The sequence below is a fragment of the Olea europaea genome, unplaced genomic scaffold, assembly GCF_002742605.1.
Source record: "Olea europaea var. sylvestris unplaced genomic scaffold, O_europaea_v1 scaffold856, whole genome shotgun sequence".
In the NCBI taxonomy this organism is placed as follows: domain Eukaryota; kingdom Viridiplantae; phylum Streptophyta; class Magnoliopsida; order Lamiales; family Oleaceae; genus Olea; species Olea europaea.
Window position 1 is genome coordinate 267,612 of NW_019267010.1, and position 7,509 is coordinate 275,120.

Sequence of the window (7,509 nt, forward strand, 5' to 3'; positions counted from 1 at the left end):
GCTTAACAGATGAAATTAGTTTCTATTTTTCTTCATCTTGTGCATGAGAGAGAATGCTTTAGAGAGAGAAATTGGAGAAGATGATGAAAAAAGGAGTTATATGATATGGAGTGGTGTGGGGTGGGGTGGGGGTACTAGAGAAAGCATAAACGAACCTATATCTATATCTCCATCTACATCTACATCGAACCAAAACTATAATCTCTCAGCCCATAACTCGTTTAAAAGGACCGTATGTAAAAAAAAAATCTAGTCTTCCCATGGAAATATCAGCAAAATCTTGTTCAATATGAAATAGTGCAACAGTATGCTAATTCTCAGGAATTAGCAGTTACAAACTTAATCACAAGAAATATTGCAGTCGAGAAGTTGAGATTTACCGTCCCCATTTGGCTGCCACCAAACTAAAATTTGAAACCTCAATATATCGGCCCTTATTAGCAAATGGGGAAGATGTTATTACAAATGTGATCTCACTTGCACACTACCGTGTTAGCCTCTTCCCATTTGCTAACAGAGCTGACATACACAAGTGTCAAATTTAATGGGTGAACAACCAATTTAAAGAGACCAATTTACTCTATTTCTACTCTTCCTTTGTGGGTGCAAACCAATCACCACCGTTCTCCATTGTAGGGTAAAACTAGTGGGAGCCAAGTGGTATAAGTTGTGGGTTGAGCCCTCTCAGTTGGTGTTTATTTAGTGAGTAATTTGAGCCCAATCTCAAGATTTCTCATAGATTCCGCCAACAAATTTTTTGAGTGTAATTTGCAAATTACCTTTAGAAGTTAATATATTTGAGTATTCATACCGGACAAGAGAACTAAGATCTATCAGATGCTAGATCCATGACTTCATCCTAATGTCTCAACACCTGTTTAGGTTGAAAAGTTAATTGAAAAGATTTGACAAGCGATAAAGCTATAAAACTATCACACCAATTAGTAAATCAAGTGTACTTTGACTTGACCAAGGTGAGGTCATCAGAAGATGCCCGTTGTGAAAGATGTTGATCGTCTCGTAAATTTTCTAAAGCATAACGTTACACCTCATCTCAAAAAAACACTTCCAAGTGTGGCGCCAATATAGCTTTGGCCAATCGTCTCTAAAGGCACGTGTAAAGTGTACGCAAAGCGGGATGCGGTCCTTGCATGACATGTTGCTTTATCTTTGCTTAACTAACTATTACGTGGCATGTCTCATAAAACAAGGTGTAAGTATAGTTATGGGGTTCACTTTTTTATTTTGCATTCTTCTAAGTTATGGTGTTAAGAGAAAATTGTAATGTTATTGGCTTAGTACCAAACTTGTCCACAACATATAAAAAGAAACAAGTTAGTCTCCAATTTTTCATTAAATATTCAAGTGATCTTTACATTTTCAACTTCATAAAATTAGGATTTTATTTCTTTATTTCAATGAATCCGGAGAAATAGAGTGATAAATTAATTGTATGCGTTTTACACTAACGACTCATCATGCAAATATAATGAACTTTAGAGACCAATTTACTTGTTATCTTTCACAATTTTCAGCGAAGCGTGAGATAACCTCACTCCTATCCTTTGCACCACTGGGCTATGCTCCTGGGGCAGATCTTTAACTAAAATATACTAGTGCTAGCTCATTACAAAGACCAGCGGTTTATCAATTAAACCACTTCAATGAACTCCTAAAGATTAAACTGATGCAGACCACAAAAATTCCTACAGAATATCCCAAACCAAAGGGAATAGTGTACAATGAAGTTGCTGACTCTTCCTCCTCCGGTTCATCTTGACCTCCGGAGCTTGCTGGAGGGCAAATTTTTTGCTGTACAAAACCATAAAGTTTAGGATTCCCCTCAAATGAAGTGTTGGTGAATGTATCAAATTGACCACCCTGTGGAATCTCTCCTTCTAAATCATTGTTTGCCACAGTGAAAGAAGATAAGAAATGGAGTTTTTTCAGAGATTCGGGGATCTCGCCGGTGAGATGGTTCCCCGACATGTCCAATTTCTCTAAATTGACAAGATGGGATAATTCACTTGGAATGCTTCCAACGAAGTCGTTATCGTTGAGATCCAGTTCTCCAAGAAGTCTCAAGTTTCCTAATTCTGCCGGAATATTCCCACTCAGACTGTTATTCCCAACTTTGATTCCCCTTCGCACGTTGAATAGTCGATTATACTGGAGACTGTCGAATAAGAAAGGCAATGCTAAATTACTCAAGTTTGAGTCCGTATCGTCTGAAACTAAAGCTTTTAGGTTGCCAATTTCATGAGGAAGTTCTCCGGTGAGGTGATTTCCAGTGATGTTTAGTACAAAAAAGGCTAGGCATACTCCCCAGCCATTTTGGAATGGTGCCTGTAATTTGATTGTACGACAGATTCAGCACTTTGAGTTTCTTTAATTTTCCAATCCAAGAAGGCACTTCACCTTTGAGTTTGCATCCTCCCAGACCGAGAATTTGTAGATTTTGGAACCCATTTAGATTTAATAAATGTTCATCGTTTGGCACCGGTTCATCATTGAAGCACCTTGACAGGAAGAGAACTGAAAGATTATCGCAGCGTATAAGAATCTGTAGAGCTCCAACAACGTTAGATAGGAAACTGTCGGAAAGTGAGAGATGGGATAAAGATTTTAGGCCAGCCATGCAAGCTGGGATTTCGCCCGTCAACTGGTTATATGCGAATCGAACTGCAGTCAGGGATCTACACGAGCACAGGCTAACTGGAATGTTTCCCACAAAGGTATTGTTCCCAAAATCAATTGCTTCCAGTTTCCGAAGTGGGGAAAAATCAAGACTCGTAATTTCTCCTCCTAAATGATTATTTCGCAAAAGCAAAGTTTTCAGGCTGGTGCAATTCATCAATGATGGAGGCACAGAACCATTTAGGCTGTTGGTGTGAAGAATCAGTTGGTTCAAATTTGACAGCAACCCAATATCTTTAGGAACCTCCCCAGTGAATCCATTCTCATGGAGATCTATAATGCTAAGATTTGAGAGAAGAGCTATGCTATTGTTGATAGGTCCTGTAAACTGGTTGTTACCTAAAAAGATTTCTACGAGTGTTTTCACGCTGTAAAGATCATATGGAAGCCATCCTGAGAGAGAATTAAGACCAGCCCTAAAAACTTCCAGCTTAGAACATCTTCCAATTCCTTGTGATATACTGCCACCGAATTTGTTCATGGAGAAATCCAATATCTTCACAAAACTGGAGATGATGCAAATAGAGGAAGGAAGTGGACCGGTAAAACTGTTGTTACTAACATTGAAACTAATCAAACGCGGCGCGCCGCGGAAAAAAGGAGACTCGACCGACCCATTAAACTGATTACTCGATAGATCTATGGTTCGAATTGAAACAGGTAAGCTGTAATTCGGTGACCCAGACAGAAGATTATAACTCAAATCAATCGATTCCAAATGATTCAAAGTTTGAAAAAGTGTGAAAGGAAAAGAGCCAGATAACCGATTTTGGGACAAATTAAGGTGAGATAGAAACGTGAGATTCTCAAGAAAGGGAGTGACGGTTCCAGAAAGACGCTTACCCGGTATCGATAAATGGATGACCCGACACTCGCGATTGCAAGTAACACCTTCCCATTTACAGCAGTCGATGGATGACCAGTTGAGAGGAATTTCTGTTGATGGGACAGAAATTTGTTTATGGAACGATACAAGAGAATCACGATCCAGTTTATTACAGGAAAGTGCTTGTACGGAAGAGATGAAAAGAAAGAGGAAGAAGATGAGGAATATTGGCATTGAACAAATTCAGAGTTCAGTTAATCCTACTTGAGATGTTTGCGTTGTTCAGTGTACACAAATCTGATTTATATCAGCAGGTGTGAAGTGGATCGATGAAGTGGCATGTGCAAAAAGCAGAGTTGAAGTCAACAAGACAGGAATTTCTTGTACACCAAACAATGGTCTTGTTAAGGCTCCTAGTCACTTGTGGACCAGAAGATGAATTAATCGACCCGTCCGGCAGGCTCAGCTGCAAAGGTAGACTAACTTTACTTTCTGTGCATAGAAAAAATATACGGATTTGGATCATGTCCCGATTTGTCCAAGTTGATGTCCGAAATCCATTTGATTATGACAAGTGGACAATATTTTATTAAGTGAAAGATTCTCATACTCTACATTCACATTTCTATAAAAATAATAATAATAAATAAATAAAATTTGAACACCGACCTTAAGGATCCCCCACTGCCCCGTCCATGGAGCATCGTAAGAGAGGTTAATCGTGGAATGTACTCCAGCAGGTCAGGGAACAAGAACTGTTAGTACACTGGTACCTACAAAGAATCTCAATCCATGATTCAGGAATCGAAGTCTCACACTGCGGCTGCCAACAAAGTTGAGTATACCTTATCAAAGGAAATTATTACAATAATCTTGGTAATGATGTTGTCAATACTGTTGAAGGAAATGATCCCATTGACGGTGCCAATGAAGCAATCAATCGCTAGAATTAAGCAAATCAGTATTGATGATATATTGCTGGAGAAATCTGCATAGATAGCAAACAATTTACAAATTTGATTTAGCCTTTTATAGCTCCTAGAATCATGGATTTTCTATATGAGATTTGTCCTGTATTTTTTATATATAAGTAGTTGAAGATCAATGAATTAATAAAGAGCTTCCAATTCTAATTATTGTACAAATTGTTCATACATCACCCGTATTCTTTGCACCACATATTTCTAGATGCACATTTAAGTGCTTGTTTGGTTTAGACTAAAATTTGATTTTAATATAAGTTAAAATAAAAAAAATCAATATTAACTATATTTTTTATAGGTCTCACAACTTTTCAATCATACATTTCAAAAACTTCTACCACAATTTACTAAAAATCTAATTTTAATCCCCATCAAACACCCTCTAAATACACTCAATATTTCACATTTATCAATTAAAAAAAATATACACTCAATGCATAGGGATTCAAAGTCACGATTTTGAAAGATTAATTAAACAATGTTTGTGGAGTGATTATAAATTAATCAATTCTGATCAAAACATAGTTCTTAAAATATACCAAAAGTTGTGCCTATTACTTTATTATTATCCATACATTTTATAGAACTCACAATTCATAAGAAAACCACAATTCAATCTAATTTCGTATATTCCAAAATAATAATGATTATTCGGCCGGCAAGGCAATGGCATGCACTTCCAACGATGTGGTTTTCCTAACGGTTCTAATATATAATATTTCCGTGTAGAACGTAGAATGGAATCAACTATTAACATTAATATGCACAACCCAAGCATAATTAATTAATGTTCGCATCTATGTCATTAAACCATAAACATTTATTCTTAGTTGTGCAAATGATGATTATATAAAGTATTTTCTTCAAAGCGTTGTATTTGATAACGTCAAGTGTTCATTTGACAGCGTTTCTACCTTTTTTCAGTTTTATATAATAAAATTTCCGAAGTTTATATTAACTTCCTAAAAACTTTTATAATAGCAAAAAAAAAATTTTAAAAATTGTCCAGACATATTCAAAAGTTGTTGGATATTGGTTAAATAAATTGAGAATTGAAAATCGATTAAAGTTCGTATCGAATTCGGCCAAATACTCAAAAGCTCGACTCAATCCGTTTAGGCAAAATTGTTTGCCACTTCGCCGCTTTGGGGCACACAAACGGGGATTGACCTGCCCGGTCAGGTCGAGGGGGCAGCGCCCCTCGTGGGGGGTCTGGGGCAACGTCCCCGAAAGAGAATTTTGATTTCTCTGCATGTATTGAAGGGTATATTTGGCATTTCAAAAACCAATATCGGATGAATGAGAAATTATGAAAAAGGTCTCAACCATTAGTGAATAGACACATTTTCATAAAGGTGCATTGTTTGGAAAGGGTGCATGGTTTGGCCTCAACCATTTCGTCCACACCCCTTCATGGTCTATAAATAGGACCCTTGGGTGTCCAATTCCACACAGTTTGATATGCAAAAACGTCTCTCATCCTCTCTTCTATCCAAAATCAAAATCATTTCATTTATTTTGATTTTCTTTCATTTCATCTGTGGAGTACATAAGCCTACATTTGGTTTGTTGTACTTGTGTTTTGGAGTGTTACAAACACAAGTGTAGCCGTTGTATCTTGGGAGTCGATTGCCGAAATCCGTAGGCACCGTTGCCGGGCAAATTCGACTTAAGGACAAAGAGTCCAACTCTTGGCTCGGCTTTGTCACCATCATTATACTTATTTCGGCGTCACTATTCACAAAATTCTTCCAACAAAAGTAACCTATTAATCTCAAAAATATCTTTTGATTTTTCAAAACCACAATCAAACGAACCTTCAATCTTCTTAATAACTAAAGAATTAATTAATTATAATGTTCAACATATAGATGGAAAGAACAGTCTCATTATTTCTTCAGTCGACTTTTGAAGATAATATTGTTGACAAATATTGTAATGTCCAACTCATCCACCTATTCTCATATACAAAAGGATTGGATTGGATAGGGCTAAGAATTTAAAAATATTCAAAAATAATTAAAGAAATAGAACAAAGTTAAGTCACATCGATATATCGCTTTAGGTAGGACCTGTGGACTATAGGAGAGCGTATTCTTTAGAGTGGTCGACCTATGATTTCACAGAAGAAAGCCAAATATGCATTAAGAAGATTTCGGAAAAGACTTACCACAAAAAAGCACAGGTTGACATATTGGTTCTCATAATTAGTAACGCGTTAAATTGGGACCATTTCACACGGTTTCGTTTTCTTCCACTTTCTTTTACTATTCCGTTTGACCACAATAAATTTCATTTTATTACATTTCATTTTTCTCTCTCCTATTTTTAACCAAACAATCTTCTATAAAATAATATTATATGTAAATTGAAAATTTTTCAAACACTCATTTTTCCAAAAATAAAATAAAATTATTCCATCCATTTTTATTTCCAAAAAGGGGGGGGGGGGACGGGGGTTAGGTCTTATCTGAATTAGTTTAAAAAATATTTTTTTAATAAAATTTGTTATAATATGATGAATATAATAGAAAAGTTGATATGAATTGCAAATATCAACTACTACTACAACAATTACCCATTACATAATTCGGTAAGTGGATGTTTGGACAATGTTTAAGCTTTTCTTTATTATTTTTAAATTCTATTATTGTGTAACAATTAAACATTTTAAATCCTGCAAGTTGGGTTCGAAATTATTGTGAACTTACCCAACTTATTTGGCGGATTGCTTGGCGTCTAGGGCCCTTAACATCGTTACTCCCTATATTTAAAATCCCTTGCAAGTTGTCCCCCATGGCACATCTCAATTGGCAAAAATGAGGGCGCTTCAAAGCTGACAGATCAGAAGTCGTGAGTTCGATTCCTGGAAGGCTCTTGGAAGACAGATATTCTCCTGGAATGCAGGATTTATCCTGGAAGGCAAGGTGCAAAGATGGGAAACGACTTGTTTGGCACTTTGACAGATCAGTTGGGGGGCTCTTGAGCACTAGTCAATTTGGG

The 7,509-nt window shown here is 36.5% G+C and overlaps 1 pseudogene; it reads right to left on the bottom strand.

Annotated features, from left to right (window-relative positions):
• Positions 1 to 1,441: 1,441 nt before the first annotated feature.
• Positions 1,442 to 3,969, bottom strand: LOC111391900 (annotated as a pseudogene).
• Positions 3,970 to 7,509: the final 3,540 nt, after the last annotated feature.